At 31.6% G+C, this 22,706-nt stretch overlaps 1 protein-coding gene across 2 annotated transcripts in view; it reads right to left on the reverse strand.

Annotated features, from left to right (window-relative positions):
• LOC142221994 (uncharacterized) overlaps positions 1 to 21,551 on the reverse strand; it is a 104,931-nt gene extending 83,380 nt beyond the window's left edge. For both annotated transcript variants that reach the window (XM_075292015.1, XM_075291940.1), the window contains exons 1-2: positions 20,774 to 21,551; positions 6,249 to 6,320 (exon numbers count right to left, since the gene is read on the reverse strand). The gene's annotated coding sequence lies outside the window, so the exon portion shown is untranslated. The remainder of the gene's footprint in view (positions 1 to 6,248; positions 6,321 to 20,773) is intronic.
• Between the last annotated feature and the right edge of the window lie 1,155 nt (positions 21,552 to 22,706).

The raw sequence follows: 22,706 nt of genomic DNA on the forward strand, positions 1-22,706 counted from the left end.
CGAGATAAGCTGAGGCCAAAAGGAATTTCTAAAACATATCTTGGTTAAATTTTATCTTCATGATGCTTACCAAATATGCATGATTTTGTCCATGCAATTTGGTTATAGTGGGCACTTGCACTTAAAAATTAATTTGAATAAATTTTGAACCAATCTATTCACGCTTTCCTCCTTAAGGTAGAGTAATTTCTATTAAACCTAAGCTAACCAAAAAAATTCAATCCAAATGACATTATTGTTCGGTCAAAAGATACAATACTGCCAAGCCATATTTCAGTTTTTGTTTGCTTTTTTTTTATTCCTGGCTGGTGGTAGCAGCTTAAGATTTTTATAATTGATAAAATATAATAATATATTGTTTGTCTAAAGTTTATCTTGGTTAGCGGATTGGTGTATTTGTTTATTTTTTTCCTGTTAAAACAATAAAATACCCGAGAAAAAAAAAACAATTTCTCCTGTGAAAGCTTGAAAGACAATTTTTGTTTTGTTTGTTATTTCCAGCGGCTGTTCAAGGCATTTAAGTAGTTGGTGGATGCCAGTTACAATTGCCTGTTTGTAATTGAACACATCCTCTTTGAGCTAAAACAGAAGATGATCTTTGGAAGATGCAACAACCCCACATTGAGCAGAGGCAACAGCTGGGGACAACGTAACAGAGTTTTATTGCAACCAAATGCCATTTGGCATTTTCGAAAAAGTGTTGTGATGGTCTACCTTGAATTTTTAGTTTTGTGTTGTTTTTGGTCACCTTTTCTGGTCACTGCGGTCAAATGAAAGAGAAATGGTCGTTCATGTCTTTCGAGTAAACTCATATTTATTGCATGTGACATATCAAGTTCTGTTTTGTATTTTTTTGTTTGTTTTTTGCAGGAGGTCACTTTTCAAAAAAACTGTTTCTTTTCGTTTTCATTGGCCTTTGTTGCCTTGAAAATTTTGCTGGTTGTATATCCAAGTGAGGGCATTTGTGAAATCATGTAAACTTTTGTTATTTATTACCACAAAATGATATTTATTGCAGTTATTAAAGTAGAGTTATGATTGGAATTCAGCTACAATTTAAGGAAAATAGAAAAGCCAAAACAAAAGACTTAAGACACATACACTCAAACACAACTTGGTTAAACCCAATGGCCTTTTTGTTTTTAAACGATTCATTGTAATCATTTATATTCTTTTATAATTTTAATGCGTTTTAAATGGCATTGAAGACCTTTCTTATTAACCCTAACAAATTTTATATGTTTTTCAATAAAATTGTTTCATAATTTTTAGTAATATCCCTACGGGAAATTGTTGCAAATTGCTACTAAAGGACCTATCACAGGACTGGCATCCGTGCTCCAGTTTGTTGCAACTTTTAAATTTTTATATAATTTATTGATTTCTATACTCTCTAAATATGAACATCTTATTGGATCCACCCATTTTCTGAAATACAAATATCATAATAAGCTATTGTTCCATATATTCCAATAGTTTTTACTTTATGGTGGAGAGTTTGTCCCAGATTAGTTCATAAGGGCCTGTCTATAGTGTAATCCTACTAAGTAGTCCTAGGACGCGTCCTTTGGAATGATTCCAAGACGTGTTCTAAAGTGTAAATTTACCCCGTCAATGACAAATTCATGTTAGTGACCGGTAATTTCCATACATTTTGACCAGAACTGGGACTGGTCCATATACACCAGGGACTAGTTCTGTACTGGTCCTAGGGTTGATCCATTTCCCGTAGTGATGTAATAGGTTATTATTTCAAAACCCCCATAAGGAAGTTTATTTACATTCTTCATTGCATTTTTTTTTATTGGAGATCTCTTATATCTAAAGTAATCTATATAGAAACAACCCTATTTTATATTGGTAGATCAGTTGGGAATGCATTCCAGTCCTATTTGGATACACCCGGATATATAGCATACATATAATTGTTTCATATCCCAAAATTTCACCAATTACATTGTTTTATGAACGACAGTGCCAAGCTGGTCTTTCTTAAGGTAAACGGACTCAAGTTTTTTCACCATCATTGTGCTGATTTAACCTACAAATGGTTAATTTTGCTCGTTCGAAGACCATTTGTCCATCTAACTATTACTTTGTAATAATTATGTATTAAAACAACAACTTTCATTAAACAAACAAGCAAAAACACAAAACAGTAACAGTAGCTATTTAGAAATCTTCGTGAAGAATAAAAAAAAGTCTTTCTTAATCGTTTTATACTCAAAGGCGATGAAGATGATCATAGCAATGGTTGTTGTTTTTCCTTTCGTCACAAAATTCATTGAATTAAGGAAAACATGAAGTATGTTTTTTCCAACGAATATCAAAATAAAAAAATAAATAAAAAAACGCCATACAGCCACATTAGCCAACTGACCCAATTCTTAAAAGACCTGAACCGCTATTCCTCTATTCTAAATATTTGTTTAGTCGTTTTGTTTTTGTTGCCTATGTTTTTACCTTAAAGACTTCTTGGTGTTCTTGTCGGCCCAGACTGCTGATTGTTTAAGGTAATTATTTCCCGCCCCAGAATTTGATGATGGGGAAACAAGCTAAGATGTGCCAGACCTTTGTCTAGCTATCAAGAAGAAGATCACAATGATGTTGGCACAATGATGATCACCATGTTAAAAGCATCGAGATGTCGATTAACTGAAGACTCTATCGTCTAGAGATTAGCATTTAAACCTAATTGTTGTCGGTGGATTGTATTTCTTGTATGCTTAAGCTGTTAGCCATGCTTCTTGGTGTTTAAATTGGCTTTAGTTTTCTTGAGTGTTTTTCCTTCCTTTGTCATCCGTATTTAGGTTCATTTCGTTAACAGACTCTAATGTAATTAGGGTAGCTTCATTATTGTAGTAGTATCGGGGATTGGATCCCAGCAAATATGTATGTGAACTAGTTTCCATTTGTTTGGGGGGCCCAGCAATTAAGGTTGTTGTAATTAGAAAAGTGTGATTTTCCTCAATGGCCTAAAGTTTCATATGGCATACATGTATCTTGGCATATATTCCGTTATAAAATCCATTGATTAAGTCATGGCTTAACCTTGAGGTTATTTTTAGATTTTGTAGAAGAAAAAAATGTCTGTTTACTATACGAAAGACTTGTATGTTTGTTTTATGTAATTAGAAAATGTATTTGATTGTGTGATGTGACAACTATAAGACATAAAAACACATTAGGGAGTAGATCTAGAAGCTTATTTCGATAATTGTTTAGCCTCAACGTCTTATGTTGTAGTTACGCATGGGCATTTTACTATAGCTGAGTAAATTTTCGTAAGTACATCTACTGTCAAAAATTGGTCGAAGTCTGTTTTCGATAAGCCACATAGTAGGTTAGGTATTAGGGCTGCCCGTAATTTTCGTCTCATTTCGTCTCTGAATAGTCCAGTCCATTGTGATACAACAGGTGGTAAATATCTCTCGTATCCTTTTTATAGCCGAGTCCGAACGAAGATTGAAACTAAATACAAATTGAACTTCTAGGGCCGGACGGACGGCCCATTAGTGTCCTCAGATTAGATTATGAGTCGACCGGTATAATGTTAGTTCAATTGGCAACATTGCAGTAACGACATTTTCAAGTATATCAGAGATTAAACCATGATTACATTATAGGCTAAGGGTTCCATAAAACACATATCTCTGCAAAATAATAGCATCATTGATCGTTATAGGTTGATCTGGTATTTTACCTCTAGACCCATTTTAAGTTAGTGCTCAATAGACCGACACAGAAAAAATATCTAAAAATATCATTAAAATATTTCCAATTAAAAAGTTAATTGAAGCTGAAAACTTTTTCAATCAATTCAATGGTTGATACAATTGAATTAAAATCGAAAGACTAAGTCAAGTAAAAACAAGTATATACGGCCGTAAGTTCGGCCAGGCCGAATCTTATGTACCCTCCAGCATGGATTGTATAGAAACTTGTACTAAAGACTGTCATCCACAATCGAATTACTTGGGTTTCGGTAACACTTGCCGATGGCAAGGTATCTTAAAACTTCTTAACACCGTCTTCTCAATTGTAAGTTAGTCCATACGGGGTATATATTAAACAAAAAAAAGGCCGATAAAAAAATTCAGTTTGCCAAAATTTTCTATAGAAATAATATTTTGACAAAATTTTCTATAGAAATAAAATTTTGACAAAATTTTTTATAGAAATAAAATTTGGACAAAATTTTCTATAGAAATAAAATTTGACAAAATTTTCTATCGAAATAACATTTCGACAAAATTTTCTATAGAAATAAAATTTTGACAAAATTTTCTATAGAAATAAAATTTGACAAAATTTTCTATCGAAACAACATTTCGACAAAATTTTCTATAGAAGTAAAATCTTGACAAAATTTTCTATAGTAATAAAATTTTGACAAAATTTTTTATAGAAATAAAATTTTGACAAAATTTTTTATAGAAATAAAATCTTGACAAAATTTTCTATGGTAATAAAATTTTGACAAAATTTTCTATAGAAATAAAATTTTGGTACATTATTTTTGGGGATCGGCTATAAATAACTATAGACCGATATGGACCAATTTTTGCATGGTTGTTAGAGACCATTTACCTACACCACGTACCAAGTTCCAACCGGATCCGGTCAAATCGGTTCATAATTATATGGGGGCTCTATATAGTTATGAGCCGATATGGACAGAAAATATCTTTAACAGCAAATTTATAAACTATTAAGATGATTACAGAAAATATCTTTAACCCCCCAAAGAATTACTGTATTGGTGATGGTAAACCATCGTTTTCGTTTTTTTTTTTTTTTTTATTTTTGCTTTTACCACTTGTACCATGGCCCACAAAATTTTGTTTAGTAAAGAAGTGAGCCAACCATAAAACTTCATGGAAATTATAATAAATAAAACAACAGTTAACTTCTGACATGATGGACTCATCTTCAATTTTGTTTGGCTATTATATGGTGTGTTTTCTTTTCGGTTACTTGGTTTGGTTTTTTTTTGGCTTAGTTTGGTTTGCTTTCTGGACACAATAATATGGTCATAAAAATTTGATGATAATCACCGGCACGTAGATAGTTTTAAGAGTGAGAGTTTCCATAAAACTAAGCTAATGCCTCAAAGATGATGACAATACTGACACAATGTGAATGTAAAGGTAATAATGTCCATAATAATGATCATTACATGGATATTTATTTCCTCTCTATGAGAAGAAAGAAAAATTACTTCCAATGAAGCTGTTTAGTTGTCTGTACATCTCTTGCTGTCAGCCTGTCATTCAATATTTTTCAAAAAGAAAAATTATACAAAAATTTAAATTTTTACGCATATTTTTTTTCCAACCAAATGTTAAGCAAATCGTTATTATGTTTTGGAAGCTACCGTCAAAGTTGTACCAGTAAGATGGATGGATGGATGGTTCAGACGGCGTGCTTTTATGGCCATATCAAAAACCAATTTACCAGCTAAGAGCTGGTAGCATATTTTTTTATGACTCGACATCAAGTGTTTTGACGTGATTTTTATTTTGATAATTTTTTATAGCTCTTTGGCCGAGTAAACTTTCCTAGAGTGTTCAAAAACAAAACAAAAAAACATGAATGAACAGAGGTGGTGGTATTGTTTTTTTTTTGGCTTCTTCCTTTGCTGTTAATAATTAATTAAGCAAACTATTGCTGAACATGATATGCTATTTGATATGGATATTCTTTGACTTTTAAGCCATATAATATTGGTGTCAATTACATTTGATTATAATTATTTGGATAACTTTTTTTCGACGGTTGCTATATTGTAGATGTGCTACCGCATCAATTATTTGAAAGTAAGCTAAAGCAAAAAAAAATTGAATTGTTTTTATATTGACAGAAGGTAATAGTGATGATACTCATCGAATTGTCCAATTGAGGAATTTTTTCAAGAGTTATTTCATGAAAGTAATTTTGCATTTCAATTGAAATGAAAGTCAAAACAATTAATGAAAACACTCAAAATAAACATTGTAATTTTGATATGAAAATTGGATTTGATTTATTACAGAAACGTGATTAAAATTTTATTGTTTGATAATAACAATTATATGATTGTGGAGCAATAAACTCAAGAAATCAATATTAGACAAAGACAATCGAAAATTTAGGGGAAATCTTGTATAATTTAAATGCCCTGAATTTATGTGGAAACTTTAATGCTGATGTTGAAAATTGCCATTAAAAACCGCAAATATTTTCATAAATTTATAATCCATAATTACCTTTTCTGCAGAAAAAGTTCAGAAGAAATATACCGTTCTTTCAAGTTGCATGTGATAGCTTCGGGAATTTTTCTGAAATAAAATAAAATAAAAAAAAAATAATAAAGTATTAAATAATGCACAATGTATAACAAAAAATTTAATGTAATTTGCAAAATTTTCCCATTCTTTTTAAACAAATCATATTTTATGAGTCCCAAAGCATTTGGCATATTCTTCCCTAAATTTACAACGGTAGACTTCAGAACCTCCCGTAGGGCCAACGCTTTCTTAAGCACCGCGGATACAACGCCCAATTGAAGCATGAGCCCGAGATTCGGGTTATCGGGTTTCGAAACGAGTACAAAGTCGATGTGAGAAAGTCCCACCTTCATTTTTATTTTTTTTTTTTTGGGTCTTAAGTCTTTTGATTAGGCCCTAACGTTAACGTGAGTTAATTTAAGATTCAGTCCACAAATGATTTAAAAATGAAAATATTTGGTGATCGAAATCCAAATTTTACAACTAATAACATCTATCTCTAAAAATCGCAATAAATTATAATTAATCCTTTGCCTTTTTATCTTTAATCTAATTTCTCGATTGTTAATACTTTTCTATGATTTATTCTGAGGTTTTATTTCATCTTCTTTCTGTTCATTCAAATTTATATCTTGGTTAAGATAATATTTCGGGATTCTTTTGTAATAGACCGTTAATCATTTGCTTCCTATCATAACCCGACCACAATTAGATCCATTTCATTTTTGCTTTCTCTGATGGTCTGCTTAAAAAGAATATAAAAAACTAAATCAAAAATCCCCACAGAAATTCTTTTACCAAGCTTGGGGTTTTTTGCAACTACAAAAGTGGGAGGTAATCTTTGTATGAATAGCTCTTGTCTGTTTATGATGTTTAATGACCACTGATTAATAACTCATAAAATAATTGCTGGTTATTGTTCGGACTTTTTTGGTTTAATATTTGCGGTACCGGTACAATGACATGAAGGCCAACAAGACTAGAATCTAGAATCAAGAAATAAAAGAAGAAAAGGCCACCTAGAAAAAACATAAATGGTATTTGATACCCTCGGGACAAAAGACTTTCCTTTGGTGCAGCTACTAAGATTGGCTAACTCGCCAATCTACTCAAAATGATTGGGGTTTGGTTATTTAGCCCAAAGGGTTTTTTCCTCATAACATGAATGCTTTGCTTTTAAGGCAAAAACGGTGGTGACATGATGGATCCTATAATGGGATAGAAAGATGTTGTTCTAACAATTGTTACATAAATTCAGGACCCCATTCTTAGTGACAATTTGAGAGGCAAAACGTATAGCATCTGAGAAAGCAGCACAGCATTTTTTTGAGTTACTGACCAATCACTATTCTCTACGAAAAAGGCTAGATTTTGGTCTGGTGATATTCAAGAATTTTTCTACTTCTATCATCTTCATCTTGGACATTTTTAATTTCATGTAATTGCTCTAAAGTGTTGTAAATACAGAAAAATGTTAGTTGTAACATTATGGCTGTCTGTTGTCTATATCGTTGTATTGGTGGATTGTTTGCTTGTTAGATTTATTTTATAGCTGGTAAATGCTTGTTTTATGTCTTTATGCAATAAAGCCTCAGACATATGTTGAAGTTTGCAATATGTCTAGAGCCATTTGGTTGCATAACAGTGCACGTTACGTGGTGCAAGTACTCACAACATTTCACAAAACATGATGTGTTGATGACGTGGTTGATGCTAAAACTCAAATCAACCAAAAAAAAACCTAAGGCATACGCAGTAAAAATTGTATCATCCTTGTAAAAGTGAAGACGTGCAGAATCGAACGAATACAATAAAAGTGTAAGATTTACAATGTAGAATGTGCCATAGGCTAACGAGCAAAAGAGGATAACATGCAAAATGCAGGAATGAATGAGTGGCATGCGAAGAGGATGATAAACTTATCTTCAGAAGATGCAATAGATTTAGTTGCGAAAATTGTGTATATATCATATGCAAAATTATTTGCTGACGTAATTAGAGTTTACAAATAAAATTATTTATACCCCTTTATCAAATCATCATCCAATCACAAGCAAATTCAATTTGTGGTGATAAAAAAGTGAAATGCGTAGCTTCTTTTACCTGGAGTCTATGTTGTGTTGTGGACTAAAACATATACCTAATGTCATTTTACAATTTCTAGCATATTGAATGAAATATATACCTCCAGGATCAAATATATACCTCAAAAATCAAAACAAGAAATCGATTTTAATCATATCATATATCAGATTAACATTTTCGGGCTATTTTTTGGTCAATTGTTTCTTCTACATGTACTTTGGCAAAATTTCCAGTTTGCTGAATTTCTATGACTTTGATTGGAAAAATTTTCGTGAAAATTGTTCTATGTATGCTTTCGAATGGAAAAGATTGTGGTAAACGAACTTTTGTACTAGTATAACAAATGCCTGCGTTATCAGAGGTAATTTTCTAAAGATGTTGTTTATTACATACAACGAGTTCGTTTCTTAAGTCTTTTGTCTTTTTTATAGAACACACAAATTCAAACTTATTAAAACATGTCTTTGACATTCTTCGTTTGTTAAATAATTCCTAGAAACAACAAAATGATGTATTTTTTAGTACATACTACTGTGGGCAAAAAAAAAAATAGTAAGACTTTAATGAAAATTTTGAGTCGAAATCCACGCATCTTAATGTTGATTTGATCCACATCAAAATAATTAATGTACATTAGTCTTTCTGAAGTACATTCATCGCCTTTTACAAAGTGTGAAACGAACGAAGTGATTGCACTCACTTTTGTACGTCGTGATCAAGTGTTTTCGATTGGTACAAATTATTTAAAGAGATTCGAGAACGGTTTGACAGTCAATATTTCAATAAGCATACGAAAATGAATGATTAACGATCAGAGAACTATGCTAATAGTTTAAACATTGGATGAATTATTGAATCCCATTTTAATATATCATTGGAAATTTGCGTCCCTCAATCAAAGTCGTTTAAAGTAGGACACATTTTGTGTTTTAAAGAAATCATTTTTAAATTAAATTATATAGATATTGAATCTTTGCATTAAAAACAAAATGGTTCCAAATGTAGCCTACAACACTCAGAGAAGGAATATGATCACCTCAAACATGTTTCAACAACACCATATTACTTTTTCACAGCGACCATGTAGCATTTTTGTCGCAAAAATATTCCTTTCTCGTCAAACATAACATGCTTTCCGAAATCACATACATAATCTCCGAGAAAAGAACATGGTTTCGACAAACTTGCTACATGTTTTCCGTGATAAAGTAACATTTTGCTCTTGGTACATGGTTGGCATCCCAACATCATATTCCTTCTCTGCGTGTTTACGACTTATTTCGACGATTTTTCGTTATTGATTCGATGGGTTTTTGAAATAAAGACAACATTTTTTATTTTGAAGTATTTGTAATATAATTTGGATTTCCAAATTGTTTTTTTTATACTAATATATTACAAAAATATAAAATATAACCCAGATTTTAATTTAAACAAGTATATACGGCCGTAAGTTCGGCCAGGCCGAATCTTATGTACCTTTCACCATGGGTTGCGTAGAAACTTCTACGAAAGACTGTCATCCACAAATTTCAACTCACTCGGATGAAATTTGCTCCTCCAAGAGGCTCCAAAACCAAATCTCGGGATCGGTTTATATGGGGGCTATAAATGATTATGGACTGATATGGACCACTTTTGGCAGGGTTGTTAAATATCATATACTACCACCACGTACCAAATTTCAACCAGATCGGATGAATTTTGCTTCTCCAAAAGGCACCGGAGGTCAAATCTGGCGATCGGTTTATATGGGAGCTATATATAATTATGGACTGATAGGAACCAATTCCTGCATGGTTGTTGGATACCATATACTAACATCACGTACCAAATTTCAACCGAATGGGAAGAATTTTGCTCTTCCAAGATGCTCCGGAGGTCAAATCTGGGATCGGTTTATATGGGGCCTATATATAATTATGGACCGATATCGACCAATTTTTGCATGGGTGTTTGAGGCCATATATTAACATCACGTATCTAATTTCAACTGAATTAGATGAATTTTGGTCTTCCAAGAGGCTCCGGAGGTCAAATCTGGTGATCGGTTTATATGGGGGCTATATATAATTATGAACCGATATGGACCAACTTTTGCATGGTCATTAGAGACCATATACTAACATCATGTACCAAAATTTCTGCCGGATCGGATGAAATTTGTTTGTCTTAGAGGCTCTGCAAGCCAAATCGGAGGATCGGTTTATATGGGTGCTATATATAATTATGGACCGATGTGAACCAATTTTTGCATGGTTGTTAGAGACCATATACTAACACCATGTACCAAATTTCAGCCGGATCGGATGAAATTTGCTTCTCTTAGTGGCCTCGCAAGCCAAATTTTGGGGGTCCGTTTATATGGGGGCTATACGTAAAGGTGGACCGATATGGCCCATTTGCAATACCATCCGACCTACATCAATAACAACTACTTGTGCCAAGTTTCAAGTCGATAGCTTGCTTCTTTCGGAAGTTAGCGTGATTTCAACAGACGGACGGACGGACATGCTTAGACCGACTCAGAATTTCACCACGACCCAGAATATATATGCTTTATGGGGTCTTAGATCAATATTTCGATGTGTTACAAACGGAATGACAAAGTTAATATACCCCCCCATCCTATGGTGGAGGGTATAAAAAGCCTAGATCTAAAGCTTTATAGCTCCCATAAAAGTCTTATTGTAAAGATGCCGCATATTTGCCTCGGAATCAATACCAAACTACTTAAGCGAAGGGCAAAATCTTTAGATCCAAGTAAGTTGTTTTGATTTGGGAGCGTGATGTTAACACGCAAACAAACTGACAATTTGAATAGGCTTTAACATTATTATCCTTATCCTAGATTCATTATTTCAAACCGAGTTGAAGTCATAAGATATCCTTGACGAAAACATGGTATACTAAGTGGTAAAATTGTTAACTCTATTCGAAAATAAAAATGTCGTGGCAAATAGAGATTGTTGCCATGGTCATATTTAATAGAATTTCCAACTTCCTCTTCCAGGCTTCGTTTACGATTCAATCAACCAATAAATTCGATTTATTTTTGTGTCACCAGTTTATTTGCTAAGACTTTTATTCAATTTCAATGGTTGAACACAAAAAATGTTATATTTTCAATAGTTTAATCTACTTCCGGAATCATTTTAAAATCATTCTCAACCAATAAATTCGATTTATTTTCTTGTGGCTTATGCATATAAGCTGATTTGCACTGAAGCATAGCTTAATCACAAACCTATTTGTTAGAATCCTAAGACGAAATAAAAGTAAAAACAACAAAGCGAAGAGCATCTTAAAAGTGAAGAGACATTTGCAGGAAGTGCTTGTGGCACGTGATTGTATGCTGCAATTGCCATATAATTTGATTTGCTTTGTGTTTTTATTTTCACTATTCCAACCACCGCATGATCTCCATCTGCCATGGATCACAAGAATCTCATAAGCTCATAAGATGGTGTCTATGGCATAGGGTATGAATAGTTTGTTGGGTGTCTTGACTATCGCAATGTCTTTTCAACCATATGTCTGTCTGTCTGTCTGTCGGTCTATCAGTCTGTCCTGTTTGTTTCACTGACTAGGTGTCCTGGTGTTTGTAACAAATGTTGTTATTTATTGTGTTTACTTTCGGCCCAGTGTTAAAACGAATAAATCGAACAACAATATAGGTGCTGCTTGTTGAGATGGTTATGCTGTTACTTTACCTAGCTAAAGTACCTTGTGATAGACAAAGTTAAAATGTGCAACCAGAAGTTGCACAATAATTTTTCTTTCCGTCATCATCAATGTTGCGATGTATTGGAAATATTGTTACCATTTGTTAGTGATAGCTTATGCCATCGAGAGAGTATTCGCACTAGAAGGGTTATGAATACAGGAAAAATGTATTTGAAGTGAATTAAAAGGATGATGTAGAGGACGAAGCTTTAATAGGAACTGGGCGAAATAGACTTAAGACAGTTACATAGTGAAAGGAAATACTTATTTAAAATTAAATTCTTTAAATGTGACGCCATTTTGATATAGTATATGATTGGCCTGAACCCAACGGTATTAAGACATTGGATGTATTGACAAAAAATGATCTCTTGTTGATGAAGCAGAGACTGTAGGCATGGGTGAGTTTGTAAGTTTGGCTATGAAGAAGCTGTCAGTACCACAGGCAAAACTCTGAGTCCATCACATAGCCGTATTTAAGAATGACCCAGGGATTTTCCCCAATCACCCTATAATCTCGCCATGACATCCCTAATATATCACTTTATTGTATTAGAAATCCTATTGTGGTGATTTATAGTGTTTTACTTTAAAAAATATATTTATGGCAAAAATGTTTTTAAGATTTTATTCTCTTCCGATCATGGCAGAATCACTTGAAAAGCTTTTGTCTTTCAATGATTGTTATTCTCTGGATTCAATGTCTAGTATTTGAACGACAAATTGTCGATATGGCAGATTCTTTTATGTAAAATGCCTTTCATTTTTCCCTCTGGACGGGCTGGAATGTATGGGTATAACCAAGTATTTAACTCATATATCGAGTTAAATAATGGCATATAGCATTGCTAGAAGGAGGAAAGCAACAGAAGGGACGACTAGTCTCCATGAAGCTTCTGGTCTAGCTTCTATTGCAATAGCAATTTATTATATAACCTTAATATTTATTACCAGACTTGTGGAAAATGATGTAATATTGCTGTTAACTAAACCTGAGTTAAATTGACAATGGAAAAACTACCGGAGTGTACAGAAATGATTTATGGATTATTTTGGCTATAGGCACAAAAAAAAAATTAAGTAAAAGCTAGCTTCTTTCTCATGAAAGACATACATAATGGATAATTGATTCAGGGGGGGAGGGGGGAAGACGAGTTAGGTAAATGCGCGTTATGATATATATTTTTTTATAATTTCCATCAAAAGTATGGGGGTGGTGGCACTTGTGTCATTAATAATCACCAAATTAGATGTAACCAATGAGGGAAATGCCTTGTGGGAAAATGAACGGTATATAGGGGAGTTTCCACAGATTCATGGTTATGTAATGTAATCGTTTGAGTATTTTTCGTTGTCTCTCTCAGGGGGGAAGATTAACGGACTACTAAGCTCTAATGAGTTTTAAGACTTTTTCTGTAATTGTTAAATGTAAAAAGTGCAGTGCTTATATAATTAATAGAAATTCAATAAATGAAATTAATCTAACGGCTATAGATATTGGCCTTAGGCGACACTAAGAATATGGGGGATAAGCCTTCATGCTATAAGAAAACAAAAAAATTGGTATTTTTTTTAAGAAAAACAATTTAATGATTTTTTTTTGTGAACTTATGCGTAGAATATGTGGTGTACCAACACTGAAAAAAAATATTGTCGTGAGGCCACAGATTTCATGTCCTTAAAATACGAATGCAAATTTTGCTTAGCATAGAATACGCATTTCTCTAATATAAAGTTTTTTTTCCTTGTCCAAAAGTCGATAAACTTTTCAATGAAGTTGTATTTTCCTTATAATTAAGTGATTTGACTTAAAAATAGGTATCATAACATGAAAGAAATTTTTTTTGGGGTAAGGTCTACTTGACTGTAATAATTAAGAAAAATCCTTAAAATTAATGAAATTGTCTTTAAATTTGTTGTCTCTTTGTATCTTGACTACAAAGCAAAAATCGTTAAAAAAAAAAGAGAACATGTTTTTCAACATTTTATTTTAATGACGTTTTTTACTTGAAACATAGCATAAATTGAAGTCGAGTCTGAATTTGGAAAATAAAGTTGTCGTTAACTCGTTTTTATAGGACTTTGTTGGCATATGAAGAAAAAAAGCTGAAACAATGAAGAATTCAAATTTGCTTCCTAGAAGCAAGTACACAAAACGCAAATTTAAAAGAGAATTGTGTCTTAAAAGTATCCTTATTGGATTCTCCGCTTCTTTGGCTCGGAATCAATACCAAAATTGTTAAGGTAAAGACAAAAAACAGGGCATACTTTTTTTCAGTGAAATGATCGTCTTCAAAAAATTTCTCCTTAACTGTAATAATTTTTATACCCTGCGCCACAATGTGGAACAGGGTATTATAAGTTATTGCATATGTTTGCAACACCCAGAAGGAGACGAGATAGACACATGGTGGCTTTGGCAAAAATGCTCAGGGTGGGCTCCTGAGTCGATATAGCCATGTCCGTCTGTCCGTGAACATATTTTTGTAATCAAAGTCTAGGTCGCAGTTTTAGTCCAATCGACTTCAAATTTGGCACAAGTATGGGTTTTGGCTCGGAATAGAACCCTATTGATTTTAGAAGAAATCGGTTCAGATTTAGATATAGCTCCCATATATATCTTTCGCCCGATATGGACTAATATGGTCCCAGAAGCCAGAGTTTTACTCCAATTTGGTTGAAAATTTGCACTAGGAGTACAATTAGTAGTGTACTCAAATGTGCCAAATTTAATTGAAATCGGTTCAGATTTAGATATAGCTCCCATATATATCGTTCGCCCGATTTACACTCATATGACGACAGTGGCCAATCTTTTACTCCGATTTAATTATATTTTGCACAGGGAGTAGAATTAACATTGTATCTATGCGTGCCAAATTTGGTTGAAATCGATTCAGATTTAGATATATCTCCCATATATAGCTTTCGCCCGATTTACACTCATATGACCACAAAGGCCAATTTTTAACTCCGATTTTGTTGAAATTTTGCACAGGGAGTAGAATTAGCATTGTAGCTATGCGTGCCAAATTTGTTTGAAATCGGTTCAGATTTAGATATAGCTCCCATATATATGTTTTTCTGATTTCGACAAAAATGGTCAAAATATCAACATTTTCATTGTAAAATCCCCACTGCTTAGTCGAAAAATTGTAAAACTGACTCTAATTTCCCTTAACTTCTAATACATATATATCGAGCGATAAATCATAAATAAACTTTTGCGAAGTTTCCTTAAAATTGCTTAAGATTTAAATGTTTCCCATATTTTTTTACTAGCATGTTCCACCCTAGTGCATTAGCCGACTTAAGTTTGGAGTCTATAGATTTTGTAGAAGTCTATCAAATTCTGTTCGAGTGCTATTTAAATTTAAATGTATGTATTTGGGACAAACCTTTATATATAGCCCCCAACATATTTGACGGATGTGATATGGAATCGAAAATTTAGATCTTGAAAATGGTGCAGGGTATAATATGGTCGGCCCCGCCCGACTTTAGACTTTCCTTACTTGTTTTGTGTACGTTACTTAAATGAACCCAAAAATAAAAATATTCAAATAAAGGTTAAAAAATTTATTAAAATTTTGTCTTCCCGCAAATCGTTAAGAAGAATTTTGTTAATTTTATGAAGCTAAAGACATTGACTAGCACTATTAAGAATACAAAAGTCAAAAATTTAAATTTAACTTTACAAAGCTCAAAAGTTAATGACCAGCATGCTATAATGTGAACGTAAGCAATTTTCGCAGATGAAAATTAATCAATCAATATTCAAAATTAACTTTAAGAGTTTGTTTGATATCAATAGATTTTATTGAGTTGTATAGATAGTGGCACGTATACAGTGAGCAGCTTCGATTTAGTGGTCATTTCTCAGAACACACTTAAGCCTCATTGTAGTGCTTATTTTTAATTAACTTATTCACATATAAATATATAATAAAAAATTGTCATGGATACCAATGGCCTTTTCTGCTCCATGTGTATGCTTTTTTTATTTATTTATTTATTTATTTATTTATTTATATATTTACAGTCATAATGAATTATGAAAATAAACGGGTAATATAGGTGCTAACAACATAGGTTTTCGACCTGATGCTTTTTTTTGTCGCAATGGATCAAAATATTTCCCAGAAAAATGTCATAAAACAATTTTACGAATTGCTTTAATTGTGTAATTTAACAAATATTTCCTTATTGCAGCCGTAAACATTTCTGAATTTTTACTTCTTCTATTATTATTATTAATATAATATTTTTTTATGTGTTACATAAAAAAACATTTCTCTTTGATCTTGTTTCTTTATGGTCACATAATTTAATGGACAAGTTAATTTTTTTGTGCGAAAACATTAACCTAAGTAAAATTTTTATGTTATACATGCAAAACAGATAAAATAATCTTAATGTCTTACATGTATAGATGTGCATATTGTTGATGTGAGACATTATCATTGCGATGGTCGTAATACAGTTTCACCTGCTTTAATGTTTATGTGCAAATATTAATTTTAATATTTGACAAAAAGAAAAAACGAAACTAAATAAACAACTCTATGGGAAATGGATCTATGAATCCAGAAGACCAAAAGAAAATTTGAATGTATTTACAATGCAAGATGAAACATTATTCACTATCATAATTTTGTCGTTAGTGTTAATAAAATGTATATGGCCATGTAAAACTGGTAGTCATAGATATTAATTTGTGAGACATATACTGGTATTCATAGATATGATTTGGTGGGTCATGTATACATAAATGAGAAAATCTATAATCGACTACAGTCGACAAAAAACTTTATAAAATAATATTTCCCTATAAACATTGGTAGACAGGATACTTTTTTATTGGTCTTTTTATATGACTTTCATAGAACAATAGCAAATGTTTATGCAATATATTCCATATAAATTTAATAAAGCATCCGAGCATATGAAAAAACAAATTTGTGAACTAAAAAGTTCAAAAATTATTTAAATAATACGATAAAAAAAAAACTAACAAACATTAAATTCTTAATAATTTGTTTATCTCCCGAATGAATAAACAATTGAAAACTAGATATAAACTATGCACTAACTTATAATACCCTGTTCCACAGTGTGGAGCAGGGTATAAAAATATAATTTAAAGATTCCGCTAGAATTTGTAATACGATACAGATCTGTATTATCAAGACTTCTTGAAATTCGTTAATTTGAGTACCAAATAGTTCAAAAACGGTATAAATGGTACAATAGAAAAAATACAAACATTAAATTCTTAACGATTTATTCATCAGCCCATAAAAATTAACAAATTATTTTGGAGCCAGATATAAAAAATTATAATTTATATTGCGATAGAATTCTGTAGAATTTGGTAGTTTGATAGAGATCTCTCTTATCAGTAACCAGATATAACAAATTATAACTTAAACTCCGCTAGAATTTGGTAGTTCGATACAGATCTCTCTTATCAGTCATTGCTACTCGATTCATTGACATCGTTATTATAGGTGAGGTTGAATGGAGTGTCACATAATATGTGCCACATTTAGTGAAACTTTCAAAGAAATATCATGAAAATTAGTGAAAGGAAAGGAACTAACACTGAAAAGACCTTTTGGCGTTTAGCCATTGTCAAGTCATGAACAGTGAATTGAATTTTTTTTAGGATTTAAATGGTTGCTAGGTAGGTAAGACAAAATTTAACTTATTCGAAGGTCGAATCTTTTAACAGTAAATACAGAATATCTTCAATAAAGTTTGTAGATTTTATTTAAAAATTTTTGGTGGACGGACAGGAAATCTTTGAACTTAGTAGAATACATTTTGAGTGTACGACTAATCTAAATCACACTTTTGACACAACTAACAACTTTAAGACGAGGGTATGACTCTTAATGTTAACACTTTGGATATGACACCCACACTGAAAAAAATATTGTCGTGAGGTCAAAGATTTCATGTCTTTAAAATACGAATGCAAATTTTGCTTAGCATAGAAGACGCATTTCTCTAATATAAAGTTTTTTTCCTTGTCTAAAAGTCGATAAACTTTTCAATGAAGTCGTATTGTCCTTATAATTAAGTGATTTGATTTAAAAATGCGTATCATAAGATGAAAGAAAAAATGTTTTGGCTAAGGTCAAATTGAATTTAATAATTCAGAAAAATTCTTTAAAATAATGAAATTGTCTTTAAATTTGTTGTCTTTTTGCAAAAAATCGTTCAAATATAGGATATGTTTTTCAACACTTTATTTCAAAGACGTTTTTACTTGAAACATAGCATAATTTCTAGTGGAAGTCGAGTCTTAATTTGGAAAATAAAGTTGCCGTTAGTTCGTTTTTAAAGGACTTTGAAGAAAAAAAAGCTGAAAAAGCGAAAAATTAAAATTTGCTTCCTAGAAGCAAGTACACAAAACCCAAATTTAAAAGAGAATTGTGTCTTAAAAGTATCCTTGCTAATATTCTCCGCTTCTTTGGCTCGGAATCAATACCAAAATTTTTAAAGTAAAGACAAAATCTTTGCAACCAGACATGCTTTTTTTCAGTGCAAAATTGTGTGATTTGCGTTTCGATGCAATAATCTCATTTATTTTAACATTCTCGAGTTAAAGACTGCGAAAAAAATTGTAAAATAACAATCAAACAAAGTTTACTTTTACCAAAATTACTTGCATTCAAATATTTTGACTTTCCCTCAAGGTTTTTGAAATTGATTCCGAGCTAAAGATGTTCATTCTTTAAATTTAAATTTGTAAGGATCCTATCTTTATATCTGGGATTAATAAAATTAAAAATTATAGATCTCATTTATAGAATGTTTATTCTATTTTTGCCATCTTATATTCTGTTAGCGATTCACGTATAAACAAATATTAATTTAAGATTCCTAATTATAACAGATATTTAAAAAAAATACCTTTTCTTAATTCAAAAAAAATCTTTAAACCAAATATGCAAAATCTTCAAAATAAAAAATGAAGCGTTTTTTTACTCTAAATCTGAAGATTCAATATACCAGCTAATTTCAAGACGATTTATTTAAATCAAAAATATTTTTCTTTACTTTAAGGAAAAATTTAATGAAGGCACACCTGTTTTCTAGATCCGTGACCTAAATTTAATGGAAAAGACAAAGATTATATACTTTCTTTTAGTACAAATTTCATTAAATTAAAGAAATTTGTCCTTAATATTGTTTGAATTCCGGAGGAGGGACGCTTGCTTTCAAGACTTGTGACCTAAAATTTAATGCAAAAGGCAAAGATTTTACACTTTCTTTTAATCCAAATATCATTAAATTAAAGAAATTTGTCATTAATATTGTATGAATTGCGTATCCTAAACTTTAGGCTGCATAATCTTTCTTATTACATTCATATTTTTTTCAGTGTACAGCCTGTTAAATTTGATTGGACGATGCTTTGATTTCTCCATAAAATGTCCTTCGTACATACTGTGACTTGCTTTTATCTTTTAAAGTAAACTGATCTTTGGGGAAAAATTAACTTCCTCGATCTAAAATTGTACAATTTTGTACCAAACTTTTTGAGGTTTCTGCTTTGCTAACACAAAGAAAATGTAATGACCTTGTATATATTAAAAAATAAAGAAAAAATAATTGGCGCCAAATAATGACAATTTTCATGTTTACTGTTTCCTGGAATCGTAGCAAAATTTTCTTGTGCTTTAGTTTACATTGAATTTATTCGTACGGTCATTGTACCCACATATTTTTTGCACATACTTTGGATAAGGAAAATTTCGAAAAAAAAATTCAATAGAGTGTAATAAATTTCATATTAAAAAAAATTAATTATTTAAATCAGTTTTGTAATAAAATATTTTTTTTTTAAGAAATATCTGCTTTCTATAGATCCTTATTAGTTCAACATAAATTTTTTGGAGTAGGTTTTTGATAAAGTAAGTATGTTTTTAGAGGTTGCAGTAATTTCTACAAATATTTTCGAAGTCTCAAGAATTTTTATTCATATTTCATAACTTCCAAACTGATATTTTTGTTTTAAATAATATTTCTATTTTACCCTTACTATCTTAAGGATATAAGGGTTTCGTATCAAATTTACGAAACCGTTATATGAAAGTGCACACACATAACCAGCCGTAAGAAAGGACCAAACATTGCATAACACTAATGACAATTTTCATTGGATATAAAATAGTGGAAATTTCGTACTCTTTATAAATATATTTTTTTGTCGTGGAAAAAAAAATCGTTTAGCCACATATTTTTTTCCAAATTTGCATTTATAAACATAAATGTCCTCTTAGAATAAAATATAAGCAATTTATATTTTATACACATCAAAATACTAAGTAAAATATTCTCATCTTTTTTGTAGAAATTTATTGCTTCAAAAATTGTATTTGATTTGTATTAGCAAAGTAATTAGTTCTTGACAAGACTCAAAGGATTGTGAATATTTGAACTTCTTTTGCAAACTGTCTTGTTGAAGTATTTGCTTTTTTCAATTCTTTTAAAACTATTTTAGATTTCAAATTCTTTTCCAAAGATATTTAGCTTTATACAGTATCCTCAAAAATTTTTTTAACTTCACATTTTTTTGTTTCCAGTTTATTAGTTGTGTTCATACAATCTCCATATAGGGATAAAATTGCATATATAATTTTTATTTTTGTTTTTTAAATTTGTTAATTTTTTTCACTCACAATTTTGAATATTTTCTCAATTTATCACACAGCTTCTGCAGCAAATAATCCAATGTTTATTCCTTGAATTAATTCAATCGAATTTGTATCCTTGCTCTATTGATTTTGAAATGTTTTGTAGTATGGTATTTAAACTTGTTCGTTCTTGTTTTTAATAAATATTGCACTTATTTTATTTATTCTTTATTCAATACTGAAGAATGTTTAAAGCTCGTTTTTGCTATTCTGATATTCTCTTTCACTTGCTTATATGTTTATAAATTAGGATAGATTTCCTGTTTTTTCTGTTCTCGAGTATTTGAGTTATATTATCCACAAATTGATGCTTGGTATTCTCAATCGTTATTAAGGGTCTCCTTTTTGAAATTTAATTTTTTTTTCACAAAAAACTGTATGCTTTTTTTTGGGAAGGAAAGCGAACTTGACCGTAGAAAGGTGACCGTATAACTAAAGTATTCTTTCAACCTCACTGTCGTTATATAAGACTGCAATATTTTGCCTTGGACCAATATGAACCCCTCCGTCCGAAAAAAGAAAGAAAAGAAAGACTTTTCTCGTGTGCGCTCTGCGCTCTTTAATTTTGCAGAATTTACGAAAAACTCTCAAATTTGCTCACGGTGGTGGGCTGAATGAAGATGCCGCTTTTGTTACAGATATTCACTGTCGCTGCTGCTGATGTTGGCCCTGCTGCTGCTTCGAATTCGAATACTGATGATGGTTGCTAGCTGTCGATTGCTACGTTACTTGCAATCATGCGCGTTGACTGTGCGATCACCTTGACAATGGCAATGCTTATGAATGCCAAACATAACTCTTTCCAGCCAAAGTCAACCAGCCAGCCAGCGAAAGAAGAAATCGGCCCAAAACGTCCAAACAACGGCAGTGGCAGCAGCACAAGCCGCTTCAAACTCTCATCAGCCATCAAGCTTTGGCCAAGGCTGGCTAGCTGGCGCACATGCGCACACTCTTACAAACTCTCACATTGGTCCAAATGTCTGACATGAATTTTAATGGTGAGAGGGTACATGAAATAGAAATAACAAACAATTGTCTGTTTGGGTTGGGGCAGGAGGATGTAAGGAAAACCAAATCAACACCAGAGTTGTTGGTAACAGCAATGCCATTGAGTTTGGACCATCTTCATTCATTGAAGAAAATATTGGTGGTATAACCCCCCACGGTCTCTGGGGAAATGAAAGAGAAAAACTACTCAAGAGTAAATAATAGAGAGATAACAAATATCTACTGTCAAATATAAGAGAGCGTAATTTCTCCAAATAAAAAGAGTAAATTAGATAGGTTGAGTTAGTGTTTACAGTAAACTCAAACATGGTTTGGTTACTCTTTAGTTGGTGGTCTTAATTTTGATCTAATACTTAATAATCAGTTGCAGCGAAAGGTGATCTTGACTGGCAATACTATTGGATTAAAAAAAAGCAAAATTCGAAAAACAATTTTTGGAGATTTGTATAGCAAATGAGTGTTTTGGAAATCAGGCCTAGAATTTAACTATACGCAGTTTAAAAAAAAGATAAATTCAATCGGCTCCACATTACATTGGTTTCGAATTTTTGGTAATTTTTGTTTTAAACTCGAGTGTTTAGTATTGCTTCGATTGTTTGAATTTGACCAAAATTTACTTAACAACATTTATAATATGATTCACAATCATTGTTCCTCCACTGAAAAAACAGTGAACCCACCAGGAAGAAAACTTGTGGTTAATTTTAGAAAATTTTTAATATATGTAGAAAATTTTAACTAAACAGTATTACAAACGTTGGCATCACGCCGATGTCATAAAAATAAGTAAATATTTTTCGACAAATTCAAGAAAAATTTTTAGACATAACTAAGTTCTTTCACTTGTTAAAGAAAATTTTGTAGTTTGAAGGAAAAACTTGGAGTTAAAAATTGCAAGAATGTCTTTAGT

This window comes from Haematobia irritans, chromosome 1, assembly GCF_050003625.1.
Source record: "Haematobia irritans isolate KBUSLIRL chromosome 1, ASM5000362v1, whole genome shotgun sequence".
Lineage (NCBI taxonomy): Eukaryota > Metazoa > Arthropoda > Insecta > Diptera > Muscidae > Haematobia > Haematobia irritans.